Raw genomic sequence first — 17,847 nt, 5'->3', positions numbered from 1 at the left:
GGACATTAACTTTGTTGTTTTTAAGCCATTCCTGTGCAGCTTTGGCTTTATGCTTGGGGTAATTCTGTTGCTGGAAAACAAATCTTCTCCCAAGTTGCAGTTCTCTTGCAGACTGCATCAGGTTTTCTTCCAGGATTTCCCTGTATTTTGCTGCATTCATTTCACCCTCTACCCTCACAAGCCTTCCAGGGTCTGCTGCAGTGAAGCATCTCCACAGCATGATGCAACCACCACCATGCTTCATGGTTGGGATGGTGTGGCTTCGATGATGTGCATAAACCAAGCATAGCAATTACTCTGATGGCCAAAAAAGCTCAATTTTAGTTTCATCAGACCACAGAACCTTCTTCTATCTGACTCCAGAGTCTTCCACATGCCTTCTGGAAAATTCTAGCTGAGATTTCATGTGAGATTTTCCAACAGTGGCTTTCTCTTTGTCACTCTCCTATAAAACTGTGACCGGTGAAGCACCCGGAAAACAGTGTTGTATGCACCGTCTCTCCCATCTCAGCCACTGAAGCTTGTAACTCCTCCAGAGTTGTTATAGATCTCTAGGTGGCCTCCCTCACTAGTTCCCCACTTGCACGGTCTGTCAGTTTTTGAGAATGGCCTGTGCTAGGCAGATTTACAGCTGTGCCACATTCTTGATGATTGACTTTGCTGCATCCAGGGGATATTCAGTGACTTGGAAATGTTCTTGTAACCATCCCCTGACTTGTGCTATTCAATAACCTTTCCACGGATTTGCTTAGAGTTTCTTTTGTCCTCATGGTGCAGATTTTGCCAGGGTACTGACTCATCAACAGTTGGACCTTCCAGATACAGGTGTAGTTTTACTACCATCAATTGAAACACGTTGACTACACACAGGTCTCCAAAGTCAGATCTCCATTTAACCATGAGCAATTTGGCCTAGTAAAAGCAGACCAAAATGGTAGCGAAGTGGCAAGGTTGTCACTCGATGTTACACAAGGAGTGGAAGGAACAACAACAATCCATGTATGTACTTGTTTCATCACATCAGTACACTGAAGTAGTAAAAAATAAAACAATAACTGAATGCAGAATGAAGTGTTACGGAGAAAGTGCAGTGCAGGCTGACAATAGGTCTAATGCCATGACAAGTTCAATTGTGAGGTCAGGAATCTATCTTATTGTACAAGGGGCCATTGTATAGTCTTATAACAGTGGGAAAGAAGCTGTTCTTGAGTCTGGAGCTAAATGCTTTCAGGCTTTTGTATCTTCTGCCCATGAGAGTAGGGAGAAGGTAGAATGTGCGGGGTGGATAGGTCTTTGTATTGACTGCTTTACCAAGGCAGTGAGAAGTGTGTATAAAGCCCATGGAAGGGAAGTTAGTTTCTATGATCAATACACTGCAGTGTTAAACTTTAGCCAGTCATTCACATAATCCCGGGTATCTGTGTTCAGTATCAGATAAACATCTCAGTTGGTTACACAAGCCCTGGAATGATTGAGTTGTGTGCTGTAAACTCAATGCCCTTCAATGAGATTAATTGTTAAACCTGACTGAAATCTTTTCAGAGAAGGAGTTGGTGCAACAATTTTCTATTTAGGGTTAAATCAATTTTAAGGACTGTAACACACTTTTAACTTTCTTTTTGATTGTGGATTTTTGTGAGGAATATACTCAGCTCACAATCAGGAAGAAGCAGAGGGGCCGCTGAGAACTTACTCAAGTCACTGGACAGAGGAGCTTATGTAAGAACATAACAATCACATGTAGGCCACTGGATCCCTTGTTCCTGTTTCACGTTCACCAAGATTATTTTCTACCTAATTGCCATTTTACTGCTCTAATCCAATATTCCCTTAATCCCTTTATTATCCCAAAATTATTTAACCTCTGTCTTGAATATACTCAGTGACAGATCCTATAGGGTAGAGGATTCCAGTAACCTCTGAGTAAAGTAATTTCTTCTCATCTCTATCTTGAATGAAAGAATTTACTCAAATACTTAAGATTAATAATTACCTTGTGTCAATCCAGTTCTTTTACTCCACTTGGCTCTATAAAGTCTTCCAAACTCGACCTCTAATAGTCACCTGCATTTCCTTATATTCCCAAAAGAAGAGAAAGTCAGCTGGAAAAAAAAAATTGAAAATCTCACAACTTTTCTCATATTTAACTGTTCATTGAATAACATAATATCATACAGATTTTAATGTGCTGTCTGTACTCTTCTGTTCTAAATCATTATTGTTGTATCTGGGTTAATAAATGTGTCCTGAGGAAGTGTCTCAGGCTGAAACATTGCCTGTTTATCTTCCTAAGTAGATGCTGTCTGACCTGCTGAGTTCTTCCAGCTTTTTGTGTGTGTTGCTCAAGATATCCAGCATCTGCAGCATCTTTTTTTTTATCCCGTGTTTGTACCTGCTTCATTGTTTTGCAATGTGATAAAAGAATATGTCATGTTGTTATGTTAGTTTATATCAAATCTGACTGGCTCAGCTTGTTTGTGCTTTCCCATTTTCTTTCTCTCTGGGAGTGCAGGACATGTTCTGCTGAACCAGATGGGCATGTCCTCCTTCATTATGTTCTGCAACTTCCACATTCTTTTGTCTATGTTCTCGCTGCTTCCAGTCACTCATTGACCAGATGACCTTGTTTACTGCTTATCCCCATGGTCACACTGGTTTTAACCTATCAGAGACATAACCTCTCCCCACCCTCCCTGCAGCTTAACAAGTTTCTCTTGTCTCCCTCCCGGTTCTGATGAAAGTCCATTGACTTGAAACATTAGCACTCTCTCCTTCCACAGATGCAGACTGACACGTTGAGTATTTAGTCATTTTCTGATTTTATTTTGGATATTCGGCATCTGCAGTTGCTTTGATTTTTGTTTGGGTAAAATCCCCACTTAACCAGATCACATGATCCTAAACCAGGATGGTGGGAAGAAATAGCCAGATTGCTACAGAAAGGCCTTGACAGGATTTGAGAATGGGCATCAGAATGACAATGGACTCAGTGTAAAGTAATGATGTGCCACAAGCATGTAGTGTAGCTGATACAGATCTGTATAAAGCTGAAGTTGAGTAAGAATTGAACAGATGATTCTCCAAATCTCTGAGGAACTAAAACAATCAGAGACCAGTATTTTAAGCTAGCAGGGTAAGATGCCACGATTTGGTCAGTTCCCAGCTTCTGCAATGGATTCCTACCAGGATGTAAATGAAATACCTTGAACAAATTCCTGAAAGAACAATTGTGGAGCTAATACCTAGTATCAAGCACTTGAATTCAGAAGAACATGGAACAAATGGAAAAACTGCGGCATCTGTAATCCTAAATGCTGCTTCCAGAATTGTAGAAAAGAGTTTTGATGCAATTAATGTGAAGCATTGTGTCACTCTATACAGGAATGCAGAACAAGAGGTTATAAACTAGTATTGATGAAATTCAAGAACTTCTTCATTGAATTCTTGGAATACCTTCACTTGAATAACATTAATACCTAATGAAGGATGATGGTTAAAACTTCATCATTCTGCAACAAAGGTAGAATGATAGAAAAAGGCCCTTCAGACTTTTATGTGCCAACCATAATGCCAAAGATAACTGTCCATCTGCCTGTATGTAGTGTATATTCTTCCATTCCCTTCTTCATGTATGTCTGAGTTCCTCTTAAATGTTGTCATTGCATCTGCTTCCACCATTCCCCCCGGCAGTGCATTCCTAGCTCCTCCTCGATCCTTACCTTGTAAACTTTCTTTAAACTGGAGAAACTATGCTGTCTTTTATTTGATGTTTCCAAGCTGAAAAAATTACTCTATCTATCCAACCTCTTACAATTTTATATACACCTCCTAATGTGTAACCTCTTTCAATCAAGAGTTCTGCTTTCTATGCTCTCTGCCTTTCCCCCCAGTTCCTTCCCTCACCTTTGTCATTTACATCCTAAGTTCTAGACTTCTCCTCCCAAATTTCTTGGTTCCTCCATTTCTCTCCTTCAAGTGACTGCTTTCATCTTTTATCAGACTTCCCTGCATCCAATATGATGCTGTGCTTTTGACTTATTGTCACTTTGTGTCCCTTAATTTTACTTCTGTGAAGGATCTTGGGGCAGTAGGGGTGGATCTTGTTATTGTCTTGTGTGTAAGAGGAAAGGATCGGAGATCCACCTCATCCTGTGCACTCCATTGGAAGCAAAGGTGACCTATGGCTTCTTTGCTGTTTGTGGGTTCTGAGGTGACTGGTGAGGCCAAATGAGGGAACGACAGACTCCTCCGCGAATAGGGCAAGCTGTGTTGAACGTGATCGACGGATAGTTTATGAGGTTCTACCCTCCATTGATTCCATATACACTTCCTGCTGACTCAGGAAAGGACCCAACGTAATTCAGGACCCCTCCCAGCTCAGTCATTTTCTCTTCTCCCTTTTCCTTTCAGGCAAAAGATAGAAAAGCCTCAGGGCACGTACCACTAGGTCCAAGGTGAGATTGTATACTGCTGCTAACGGAGTCTCGAGCAAACCACTCCTATGCTACAGATGAATTCTTGATCACCCGACCTTATCACGGCCCTTGTAGTTTATTTGTGTACCTGCACTGCGTTTTTCTGTTGTTGCAACATGATATTCTGCATTCTCTTTTCTTTTTACTCCTCTTCCACATTTCTGTATGAAATGATCTGATTGGATGACACGCAAACAAAGTTTCTCACTGTTCCTATGAAAAGGGAAAATAAATCAATGCCCTACCAATGCCTTGCTGTGGTCACTCCACGTCTCAAAAGCCCATGAAATCGCAAGGTTTAGTGTTGTCGAGTGCCAAGACACATGCAAGTTGGCTGGGGACGAGAAAATATTTTGAGCAGGAAGTGAAATTGGTGATTAAAGAGCAGATTCATGTAACTTGTCAAAGAAACCTGAGTACAATAGACACACATCAACAGTACAAACACAAGCACCTTGCTTGGCAAACATTAATCATCTTTCAACTACATCTCTCATAGATAAATGCTTACAATGAAGTAGACAGCAAAACAACTGGGTTCAAACTGCTGATGCACGAAGAATTCAGTAAGCAATGCATAATACCACAAAGCTGAAAGCAAGCCTGCTCTGTGCTCCAAAGGGTGGGGAGCAATATCAGTGTTTGCGCAGGACTTTCTACCTCATTGAAGTTCCAACAAGTTGGTTCTTGCTTGAAGGCTTAGTGTTTCAAATGGTTCAGACAGAACAGATTTGCATCATCTCAGGGACAGATTGTGTAAGAGCTTTCCCTTTGAAGTCTGACATTTCCAGCATCATTAAAAGATTAGAGTGCAGAAGGAGATCATGCAGCAAGATTCAGCGTCAGTGCAACCCAGCCTCCCTGCTGCCCTGCAAACTGGCTCCTTTCACATGCTCATCCAGCCGCTTGAAATGTTACTGCATCTGTCCCCACCCCGGGGCTCTGTGCTCCCGACCCTGATGTTACCTCTAGGTTTCTTTGCAATCAATTTTGTTCTGTGTCCTGTAGCTCTAGAACAGAATTGTATGTGTTATTGCTGACTTAAACGAGAAGAAATTGGTTGTTTTGCAGCAGCAGTGTCGTGCATTGGATTGGCTGGGTGGAGATATGTCTCTACTGAAGCAGCTGTAAGGTGCTCCTTCCCTCCGCTAGCCCGTAGATCACCCTTGGTACCTGCTGTACCTGCTTAGCCCCCTGATCAGGGTCCTGTGAAGCTATGGGAGCAGGTGGTGGATGGTCATATTGAGTAACTGGTGCATATCACAAGTCCTGGTTGTGCGACCACTGATGCCAGGCAGACAATCTCTGAAGAGTATTGGTAATGGCTGGGGTCACCTGTCTTGTGAAGACACTGGCCAGAAGAAGGCAATGCAAACCAGTTCTGCAGAAAAATTTGCCAAGAGCAATCATGGACAACATATAGAAGACTATTATCGCCCATGTCATATGACTCGGCGTATGGCGCTGATGATGAGTACAGTGCAAGGACATAAAATGACTATAAAGTACATAAATAAATAAGTAGTTCAAAGATAAAGGAATAATGAAGTATTGTTCATGGACTGTTTAGAAATCTGATGGTGGAGGGGAGAAATTGTTGAGTGTGGGTCTTTGACTCCTGTACCTCCTCCCCAATGGTAATAATGATAAGAGGGCAGGGCCTGGATGTTGGTGGTTCTTAGTGAGACACCAGCTCTTGAAGATGTCCTCAGTGGTGGGGAGGCTGTGCCTGTGATGGAGCTGGCTGTGTCCACAAACCTTTGCCGCCTCTTGTGATCCTCCAAAGAAAACAGATGTTCTCTGTCTATTCCCTAAAGGCTGATTTATACTTCTGCGTAGGCTCTACGCTGTAGCCCACGCCATAGCCTACGCAAGTGGCCTACGCCATTGTGAGCATTTATATTTGTGCGTTGGTGTGTCTGCGTCACTCTGCAATTCACCACCAAAACACTAGTTGGCGGTGGGGTTTCTATGCCACTGTGTAGAGTTTCTTTGTGTACTTCAAACAATGGCAACTGAAACTGAGCGTAGTCGTACAAATGTACATATTTTCAGACTTCCTCAATTAACCTCTCCTCGATTTGGTCCATTTTACCAACTCACGTTCTTCTTCTCTCTTCTCTCTCAATTCGAAAATGGCAGAGAAGAAGAAGCAACTAGAAATGCGTAGGAGGAAGTGCAATGCTACCAAGCGGACCAATCGCAGTTGTTGTGGTCTGCGTCGCTGTGACGTGTAATTACATTTTTAGGGAGGTGCACGTCAGGCTACGTATAAATTGGCCTTTACACTCCTATGGACTCACATACAAGGACTCTTTATCTCATGTTCTCAATATTTATTTCTTATTTCTTCTTCTTCTTATTATTATTATTTCTTCATTTTGTATTTGCACAGTTTGTTGTTTTTTGCACTCTGGTTGAACACCCGAGTTGGACAGTCTTTCATTGATTTTGTTATGGTTATTATTGCACCGATGTATTTAGTATGTCCACAAGAAAATTAATGTCAGGGTTGTGTAAGGTGACGTATATGTACGTTGATAGTAAAATTTACTTTGAACTTTACTCTTCATTATCTTAAATACCCCTATCAGATCTCCTGGCAGCTTCCTCTGTTCAAAGAACAACTTCAGAATCTCCCTTCTATTTCAGGTAATTCTCACTTTGGTACAATACATCTCTTCTGCCCCCTCTCCAAAGACGTCACATCTTCCCTGTAGTGTGATGCCTATAACTCGCACCATATTACATTATTGAATAATACAGAATGGAAACAGGCCCTTTAACACAACACATCCATGCTGAACAAGGTGCTCTTCTGAGTGAGTTTCATTTGCTCACAATTGGCCTACATCCCTCTAAACCTGGGGTCCAAGCACCCCTTGGTTAATGGTAGGGGTCCATGGCATAAAAAAGGTCGGGAACCCCTGCCCTAAACCATTCCTATCCATATACCTGTCCAAATGTCTTTTACATGTTATTTTTATATCTACCTCAACCTCTTTATCTGGCAGCTCGTAACATATACATACCACCCTCTGGGTGAAGGAGTTACTCCCTGGTTCCTTTTAAATCTTTCTCCTCTCATGTTAAAGCTTCCTAGATGTTGAGTCATAGAGTCTAAGAAAAGTACAGCACAGAAACAGACCTTTGGCCCATCTAGCCCATGCTAAGCCATTTAAGCTGCCTACTTTTGTCAACTCGCACCAGGAACTTAGCCCTCCATACCCTTAACATCCACCTACCTATCCAAATTTCTCTTAAACGTTTAAATCAAACTTGCATGCACCATTTATGCTGGCAGCTTGTTCCACACTCTCACGACCCTCAGAGAGAAGATGTTTCCCCTTATGTTCCCCTCAAAGATTTTATCTTTCACCCTTAACACATGGCCTCATAATTTTGTATGCCACTCTCCTCTTAAACCTCCTCTCAATCTTCTGCGTTCCAAGGGATAAAGTTCTAACCTATTCAATCTTTCCTTATAACTCAGGTCCTCCAGACCCAACAACATCCTTGTAAATTTTCTCTGCACTCTTTCAGCATTATTTACATCTTTCCTGTAGGAAGGTGACCAAAACTGCACACAGTACTCCAAATTAGGCCTCACCAATGTCGTGTACAATTTCAACATAACATCCCATCTCCTGTACTCAATACTTTGATTTATGAAAGCCAATGTGATAAAAGCTTTCTTTATGGCCCTATCTACCTGTGATGTCAGTTTCAATGAAGTTTGAACCAGATCCTTTTGTTCTACCAGACTCCTCAGTGCTCTACCTTTCACTAAGTAAGACCTACCCTGGCTGTTACTACCGAAATGCAGCACCTCACATTTGTCTGCATTAAATTCCAATTGCCATTTCTCAGCCCATTTTTCCAGCTGATGCAGATCCCTCTGCAAGCCACGATAGCCCTCTTCATTACCCACTACACCCCACCAATCTCGTTGTCACTTGCAAACTTGCAGATGCAGTCAGCCGCATTATCATCCAGATCATTGATGCAGATGACAAACAATACCAGATCCAGCACCGGTCCCTGCAGCCCTCCACTAATCCCAGACCTCCAGTCAGAGGGGCAACCATCTACTACCACTCTGGCTTCTCCCACAAAGCCAATATCTAATGCAATTTACTACCTTATCTTGTATGCCGAGCGACTGAACCTTCTCAACCAATCTCCCATGCAGGACCTTGTCAAATGCCTTACAAAAGTCCACGTAGACAATACCCACTCCCTTGCCTTCATCGACTTTCCTGGTAAATTCCTTGAAGACTCTATAAGATTGGTTAGACATGGTTTACCATGCACAAAGCCAAGCTGGCGATCCGTATTCAGACCATGTCTATCTAAATACTTATATATCTGGTCCCTCCGTATACCTTCCAATAACTTTTCCCAATGCTGATGTCAAGCTCACCAGCCTATAATTTCCTGGTTTATTTTTAGAGTCTTTGTTTAACAGGGGAACAATATTAGTTATCCTCCAATCCTCTGGTACCTCACCTGTCGCTCAGGATGATTTAAATAGCTCTGCTAGGACCCCGGCAACTTCTCCACTTGCCTCCTCTAGGGTCTGAGGAAACACCTTGACAGGCCCTGGGGATTTATCCACCCTTATTTGCCTCAGGACAGCAAACACCTCCTTCTCTGTAATTTGTACAGGAATCTATGAAGTTGGGTCAGTCTCTCGAGTAAATACAGATGCAAAAAAATTATAAAACATCTCCCCATCTCCTTTGGCTCCACACATGGATTACCGTTCTGATCTTCCAGATGACCAATTTTATCCCTTGCAATCCTTTTCCTCTTAACGTATCTGTAGAATCCCTTTGTATTCTCCCTCACCTTGTCTGCTAGGGCAACTTTATGCCTTCTTTCAACCCTCCAGATACCTTTCTTAAGGGTTCTCTTGCATTTCTTATATTCCATAAGCACCTCATTTGTACCTACCTGCCTGTACCTGCAATGCACCTTTTTTTTCTTAACCAGGGCCTCAATATCTCTTGAAAACCAAAGTTATCTATGCTTGTTATCTTTGCCTTTTATTCTGAGGCACATATAAGCTTTGTACTCTCAAAATTTCATTTTTGAAGGCCTCCCACATTCCAAGTACATGTTTGGCAGAAAACAGCCTATCCCAATTCACACTTGCCAAATCCTTTCTGATATCATCAAAGTTGGTCTTTCTCCTATTTAGAATCTCAACCTGTGGGCCAGATCTATATTTTTGCCTTAATGGGATTGTGATCATTAAGTGCAAAGTGCTGTCCTACACAGGGTTCCCTACCCTGTCTCATACCCTAATAGCAGATCAAGTATTGCATAATCTCTCATTGGGATCTCTATGGACTGAATAAGGAAACTTTCCTGAATAGATTTGACAAACTCTGTCCCATCTGGTCCTTTTACAGTGAGGGAGTCCCAGTCAATATGTGGAAAGATAGAATCACCCACTATAACAACCTTATGTTTCTTGCAAATGTGTTCCTCCAAATCCCTTTTACTGTTGGGTTGTCCTTAATATAGCCCACTAATGTGGTCTTACCTTTCTCATTTCTCAGTTCCACCCATAACACCTCACTAAATGAGTTCTTCAGTCTGTCCTGACTGAGCACTGTTGTGACATTTTCCCTGACTCATAACAGCATCCCTTCTCCTTTAATCTCTCCTGCTCTGTCGCATCTAAATAACTGAAGCCGGAATACTGAGCTGCCAGTCCTGTCCCTCCTGCAAACAAGTCTCACTAATGGCTGTCATAATTGCAGGTGTTGATTCATGCCCTGAGCTCATCTGCCTTTCCTGTGATACATCATGCATTGAAATACACACAGCTCAGGACATTAATTCCACCATACTCCGCCTTTTGGTTCCTGACTCGGTGTGAGGTCTCAGCAACATCCCTCCCACCACCTTTCCACTAATTGGTCTGGCATTATGGTTCCCATCCCGCTGCAACTCTCGTTTAAACTCCACTGTGCAGCACTAGCAAACCTTCCCACCAGGACATTAGTCTCCTTCCAGTTCAGGTGCAAACTGTCTCTTTTTTTTAATACTCTTTTCCCTGGGAAAATGACTGTATGTCCTGACGAAGGGTCTCAGCCCGAAACGTCGACTGTACCTCTTCCTAGCCTGCTGCGTTCATCAGCAACTTTGATGTGTGTTGCTTGAATTTCCAGCATCTGCAGAATTCCTCGTGTATGTATTCACCTAATGCAGAGCCTTTATGGTTTTATAAAACACTATACTCTAGTCATGGTTGAAGCACCATTTTTATAAAGGCTTGTTCTTCTGGTATTTCTCTATACTTTATGGCTCTTAGTTATAAACCCAAATATCCCATGTGTTACCCACTTTTTCAACCTGCCCTGGGACTTCATAATACTACAGTGCACTTTCTACTGGCCTTCCAAAGCAATCTATTGACAAACGTCAACTCAGTCAGAATGCAGCTGCTAGACTTTTAACCAAAACTAGTATGAAGGCACATATAATTCCCGTCTAATTACTCTGCGTTGGCTTCTGTATCTTGTAGAATTGATTTTAAAATTCTCTTCCCCGTGTTTAAGGTCTGAATGGTCTGGGACCAGAGTGGATCACCGATTTGCTTTTGTTCTGAAATTCTGCTCGAGCTCTCAGGTCTACTTCCACTGCTCCCTTAAATTTAAACCATCTCCCTCAAAAGATCATCGGCAGATCAGCTTTTTTGAACTATGCTCCTAAAATGTGAAACTCAATACCTAAAACTATATGGGATGCAGACTCAGTTGACACGTTTAAATGCCAGCTCTAAACCTATTTATTTATTCTTGCTTTTCACTAACATCTTTTGGCCTTTTATTTTCATGTCTGCACTTTATCCCATTGTAAAGCACTTTGAACTACATCGTCTGTATGAAAGGTGCTCTGTTAAATAAGTTATTATTATTACTATATGCTCCCAGGTCTATCTTCATTATATCCCTGTCAGTATTATCCTCTCTAGTTTATATTGCCTCCCCTCATCCTTCTTTCCAAAATGTAACACTTCACAGTTCTGGGTATTAAATTTCATCCGTCACTAATTTGCCTGTTTCAGCAGGTTATATGTAACGCCTTGAAGTCTCTTACTTGCTTCCTCACAGTGTACTATGGCTTCAATTGTTGAGTTATCTTTAATTTAGAAATTATGTCCTGTACACCTAAGTTCAAGTTATTGATATTAATTAAGAAGAATAGTTGTTCAATACCTAAAAAGCACTTGGATATGGATCGGAATGGTTTAGAGGGATATGGGTGAATGGAAATAGGTAAGACTGGCAGCTTGGTTGGCACGGACAGATTAGACCAAAGGGCCTGTTTCCATGCAATATGACGATGACTCTACCACCTCCCTCAGTTAAGACACATCCAGATTTAATTGTGTATAAAATTATCAAAACTTGTAAAGGAAGTAAACTATAGTGCATTTCCCTTGGCAGAGAGTGTCTTACCTTTGTTATTTGGCAGGAGAATCAGAGATGACCAGATGAAACACCTTCAGCTCAGAGGAGTCTGGATGTCAGCAATTAAAAAGGTGATGGAGATACTGCAGAAATCTTTGCTGCTTTTAAAAGATTCCCATTCAAGCACTTAAAGAACTGTAATGAATGGACCTGTGTACCAAGAATTGTGAGATAAGAATTGTCTTTTTGAGATGAATCGTAGTCGATGGGTGGCCAGATCACAAAGCCCCTAACCTTCCAACCACCCACTCAACACACTGCTGGGATCTTCAGGTCTCCTATCAACAGAGAGATCTTTACAGGCTGTGATCCATGTCCTGCTCAAAATGCTGAATAGGGCCTTAGGAAGGAACGGGATCTTTGCCTCAGTCTGAGGCTCATTGATAGAGTCTGGGTTGGCAGGGTGTTTGGGCGGATCAGGAATGTGAAATCTCCAAAGAGGAAGATTTATTACTGGATATTGTCCTGAATATCAGATTATCCCTTATAAGGCAGCAAAAAGAAATCTTTGCAAGTGACCAGAATGGAAGATGTATACGCAGCTGCAGGCAATTGTACAGAGGGTGAAACATAAACCAAGTTAAAAGCTGGAGAGCGTAAAGAAGGTCAGTATTACAAAAATGGCAAGGCGCAGCTGGAAATAAAGAGCTGGCATTTCGCACAGTGTTTGTTACAAGTAAAACAATAAACGTTCCAAGAAAGAAAAAGAACAGTACAAGCAGCTTGCCAAAATGTTCAGCACAGGACACTACTTCTGAATAGAGCTCAATAAAACCAAAGGAGTTACACTTTCCTGTTTTTGTAAAAAACTTAGCATAAGCCCCTTGATTATTTGGGTTTAAACCATGTGATCATTTCTGGTCGGTAGACTGCACAGTGAAACTGTTGTCAGCTATTAAAAGCCCAAAGCCCTGATAAGATTCCTTTAAAACTTATTGATAATTAATATTACCAGTGAGGGTGGCAGAGTTTGCATCTAGTAGAACCACTACCTCTCAGCAGCAGAGAACTGGTTCGTTCCTGACTCCCGCTTCTGCCTGTTTGGAGTTTGTATGTCCTTCTTGTGACTGTATGGGTTTCCTCCAGTTTTGTCCCACATAACAAAGACAGATAGGTTAATTGGCCACTGTAAACCTTCCCTAGGGTGTAAGTGACTAGTAGAACATGGGGGAGATGTGATGTGAATGTGGGGAGCTCATTAATGGAACTAGTGTAGGATTCTTGCGAGTGGGTGATTGAACTCAGTGGATTCAAGGGCCTGTTCCCATGCTCTATCTCCCTTTGACTCTACAACATACCCTTTGACTCTATCAACATACAAGATACACTTCCTTATACATGCATTAAGTATGTTCATGCATTTCTGCAAAGGAGTTGACTGATTTTAATTTTTCATTGAAAACTGATCAACCATTTCCCTGTAAAGTCTTCACATTTAATCAGTCAATTCAGAACAAAGCATAAAGTTACAGATATTTTTAATTTTCTAAGAATAACCTGTCCAGATAGCTACAGTGCATAAATTAGAAAGGGAATCTGGCTTGGACAATAAACCACCACTAAAATTATAGCCTGATTTAAAAGTGGAAAAAAAGGCTACCCCACTCAATTCTGTTAATGAAACGCTCACCCAGGAAAATGGACTCTTGCTTCATAGATTCCCATGGATTCACACAGCACACACAACTAAAAGACAGATGCAGAATGCTGACTGCACACTTGGCAGAGGCGCATGCCACGAAGTATAGAGTATAAGAATATAGTCACTGCTGCATTGCTCCACCAACCCAAGTTCAATCCTGACATCCGATTCTGCCTGCGCGGAGCTTGCACGTTCTCCCTGGGACTCCATAGGCTTCCGCTCACCCTGAGGAGACGTGGATTGAGAGGTTGCACGGCGCTGTAAGTTGTCCCTCATGTGTGGATGAGCAATAGAATCCGGGGGAGTTGATGGGGACGTGAGGAAAATAAAACGAGAGCTGAGTAAGTGGGTGCGTGATGGTCGGTGCAGACTCAGACTCAGAGGGCTGAAAGACCTGTTTCTGTGTGGTAAGACTCCATGACATTCTGCATGAAAAGATCTCATTGAAACCTACTCTATACTGGAAGTCCTGGAGAGACTGGACGTTGAGAGGAGAGCAGCATGGTAGTGACCCGGGGTCAATACCAGCCACTGCCTGTAAGGAGTTTGTACGTTCTCCCCGTGAACACTTGAGTTTCCTCTGGGTGCTCTGGTTTCTTCCCACAATCCAAAGACATGCCAGTTGGTAGGTTAATTAGTCCTCGTAAATTGTCCCATGAATAAACTTGGGTTATATCAAGGTACTGCTGGGCGGAGTGGCTTGAAAGGCTGGAAGGACTTATTCTGCACTGTATCTCAATAAATAAATAGATCAATACATAAATAAATAAGGATGTTTCCATTACTAGGATCTGAGAGCACAGGCTATGAATAAAGAGACTTCCCTTTAGAACGGAGATAAGGAGGAATCTCTTCAGTTGAAGGGTGGTAAATCTGTGAAATTCATAGAGGGTGGTGGAGGCTAAGTAATTGGATGTATTTAAGACAGCGATTGATAGGTGATAGGTTCTTGATTGGCTAAGAGGGTTAAGAGTAGCAGGAAGAAGGCAGAAGAATGGAGCTGAAAGCAAAAATAAGTTGTGATTGAGTGGCAGGGCAGCCCCAACGGGCTAAATACTTTTGCACTTCTGGTCAGATGCTAACTGCATTTCATTGGCTTTGTATCTGTACTTGGCACAATGACAATAAAGTTGAATCTAATCTAATCTAAATGGCCTAACTCTACTCCTATATCTTATAGTCTTACAAAATATTATCCAATAGTAATTTTTGTCTTCTATGGCACCAAAGCAAGTTGGTTCCACTCTCAAATGCCCACTCAAGTACAAGACCAGGAAGCCAAACTGCATGTTTTTGACAGGGCCAGTCATGTGGCTTTGTGCACACACAGTGGTGTGGTGCTGGAATCATCAGTAAGAAATCGGCATGGTTGTTGAGTAGTTACTGATGACTGCCCATAATCCTGAGGAAAAATTCAGCAAGTGATGTTGGATGTTCTGGCTCATTAGTTTTCTCATCTGGTATAGGCAGCACAATGGTGCCATTGATCGAGCAACTGCCCTACTCAGTTGAATTGAATTAAATTGGTTTATTATTGTCACATGCTCTGAGAAACAGTGAAGAACTTTAGTTATCATGCCATCCATAGAGATCGTTTCATTACATCATCACATTGAGAAGGTACAAGGGAAAAACAATAACAGAATACAGAATAAAGTATTACAGTTACGGAGAAAGTGCAGTGCTAGTAGACGAGAAGGTGCAAGGTAGAATGTGAGGTCAAGAATCCATCTTATCAATCTAGGGGATCATTCAATAGATTCAATACAGCTGGACAGAAGTTGTCTACAATCCTGGGTTCAATTCTGATCTCTAACACTATCTGTGTGGAGTTTGCATGTTCTTCCTTTGTTCACCGGGTTTTCTTTGGGTGCTCCAGTTTCCTCCCACACTCCAAAACATTGGGTTAACTAGCCACTGTAAATTTCCCCCAGCTTGTAGGTGAGTAGAATCATGGAGCATCTAGTGGGGTCAGTGATTAATAGCTGACTTGGATATGGTGGGATGAAGGAATTATTTCCGTACTGTCTGGAACAATGGGCTGTATGTGCAATGAACTCTGTTGGTCTGTGCGGAGAACCATAGAGCATTAGGCTCCAAGGTTTCTAAAGCAGCTGTGTTTGTCAATTGTTGTCTTAACTAGAGTCTTTAAGCCCTTGTTCTTTCTGTTTAATCTTGTCAAGTTTATTTTGATTGGCATGGGTTTTCTGCATGCGGGGATTCGTTAAAGCAGACTCCCAATTAGCCATTATCGCAGGGTCCTTGTTCTGAGAATGATTTGTCTCGTGATACTGTCCAGTCAAACCACCAATTTTCTGCTGGAATTCCAAGATATAAACTCATGTTTCCATCTCCACATGGAAGTCTGCTATTAGTCTGCACCTGGGGTCAGTTGTTGCCAGCAGATGCTATGACAGTGTGGCCTTCTGTGTCATAACTTTTTACAATCTCAGTTTTATTGCTCCCCATTTCCTAGTAGATCTCATATCACTCTCAGCTAATTACTTCTTCCTTCTCCTTCCCAATCCTTTAAAGAAAACTAAATAAAAATCACTAACTGCTGCGCAGGTTGACTCTGTGGTTAAGAAGGCATATGGTACATTGGCCTTCATCAATCATGGGACTGAGTTCAGAAGCCGAGAGGTAATGTTGCAGCTCTGTATGACCCTGATCAAACCCCACTTGGAGTACTGTGCTCAGTTCTGGTCACCTCACTACAGGAAGGATATGGAAACCATAGAAAGGGTGCAGAGGAGATTTACAAGGATGTTGCCTGGATTGAGGAGCATTACAGGCATCCACTGGTCTCATGAGACCATGGATTTGTGCCTTGGAAGGTTTCCAGGGCGCAGGCCTGGGCAAGGTTGTATGGAAGACCAGCAGTTGCCCATGCTGCAAGTCTCCCCTTTCCACGCCACCAATGTTGTCCAAGAGAAGGGCATTAGGACCCACGCAGCTTGGCACCGGTGTCGTCACAGAGCAATGTGTGGTTAAGTGCCTTGTTCAAGGACACACATGCTGCCTCAGCCAAGGCTTGAATTAGCAACCTTCAAATCACTAGATGAATGCCTTAGCCACTTGGCCATGTGCCAACACCTTTTGGGGTGCATGCCTTATGAGAATAGGCTGAGTGAACTCAGCCTTTTCTCCTTGGAGTGACAGAGGATGAGAGGTGACCTGATAGAGGTGTATAAAATAATGAGAGGCATTGATCAAGTGGATAGTCAGAGGCTTTTTCCCAGGGCTGAAATGGCTAGCACGAGAAGGCACAGTTTTAAGGTGCTTGGAAGTAGGTACAGAAGAGATGTCAGTGGTAAATTTTTTACGCAGGGAGTGGTGAGTGCATGGAATGGGCTGCCAGTGATGGTGGTAGAGTCAGATATGATAGGGTCTTTTATGAGACTCCTGGATAGGTACATGGGGCTTAAAAAATAGAGGGCTATGGGTAACCCTAGGTAATTTCTAAGGTAAGGACATGTTCAGCACAGCTTTGTGGGCCAAAGGGCCTGTAATGTGCTGTAGGTTTTCTATGGTTCTATGTTTCTATGCTCAGACCAGAAGCCTGAAATAGAAAATCTGGTGGAGAATTTACTTTTCGATCTGAAACTGTTTCTTTCTCTAAAGATGCTGCTTGATCTGCTGAGTGCTTCCAGACCTTTCTGATTTATTTCCACAACATAATCCCTCCTAATCCAACTGTACTTCCAAAATTCCAGTTGTCCAGCCTTCCTCACAACATTCCAGTCTTGAATTTTGACATATTTGACTTGGAATCTCCAGTGATTTATAAAATCACTGTTATTCTAGGACAATGAATTTGCTCTGACAATGGGCCATTCCTCAATACCTTTGACCAAAGTTTTAGTGACACATCCTCAAATACTTTTGTAAAATGCTTTGGTGTTCCACTTTCTACTTTAAAGATGTAACAAACATTGTGCAAGCTATTGTTGCCAATATTGTAGCATTCATTTCCATTTAATCCATTGCATAAGGACTTTGGATGTTTTGAAAAAGATGACAGCAATCTTCAAAAACTGCTGTGGAACTGATGCAGAGAGTTTTACGGAGAGACTGGACAGGATGGTTTTGTTTTCCCTGGAGTGGTGTAGGCTGAGGAATTATGACTTATTGTCTGTACTATTATCTGTATTATTTGCCACACACTTATGACTGCATAGCAAAGCACAGCTCCAATGCCATATTTAAGTTTGCTGAGGACACCACCATTGTTGGCCAAATC

At 42.1% G+C, this 17,847-nt stretch overlaps 1 long non-coding RNA gene across 1 annotated transcript in view; it reads right to left on the bottom strand.

The window, feature by feature from the left end:
- Window positions 1-12,352, bottom strand: part of LOC140190614 (uncharacterized) — a 42,558-nt gene extending 30,206 nt beyond the window's left edge. The window contains exons 1-2 of the long non-coding RNA XR_011883650.1: window positions 11,951-12,352; window positions 1,994-2,102 (exon numbers count right to left, since the gene is read on the bottom strand). This is a non-coding gene — a long non-coding RNA (uncharacterized lncRNA). The remainder of the gene's footprint in view (window positions 1-1,993; window positions 2,103-11,950) is intronic.
- Between the last annotated feature and the right edge of the window lie 5,495 nt (window positions 12,353-17,847).

This window comes from Mobula birostris, chromosome 2 (assembly GCF_030028105.1).
Source record: "Mobula birostris isolate sMobBir1 chromosome 2, sMobBir1.hap1, whole genome shotgun sequence".
In the NCBI taxonomy this organism is placed as follows: Eukaryota; Metazoa; Chordata; class Chondrichthyes; order Myliobatiformes; family Myliobatidae; genus Mobula; species Mobula birostris.
Note: the sequence above shows the minus strand (reverse complement) of the source record. Positions and strands in the feature narration are given on the sequence as shown.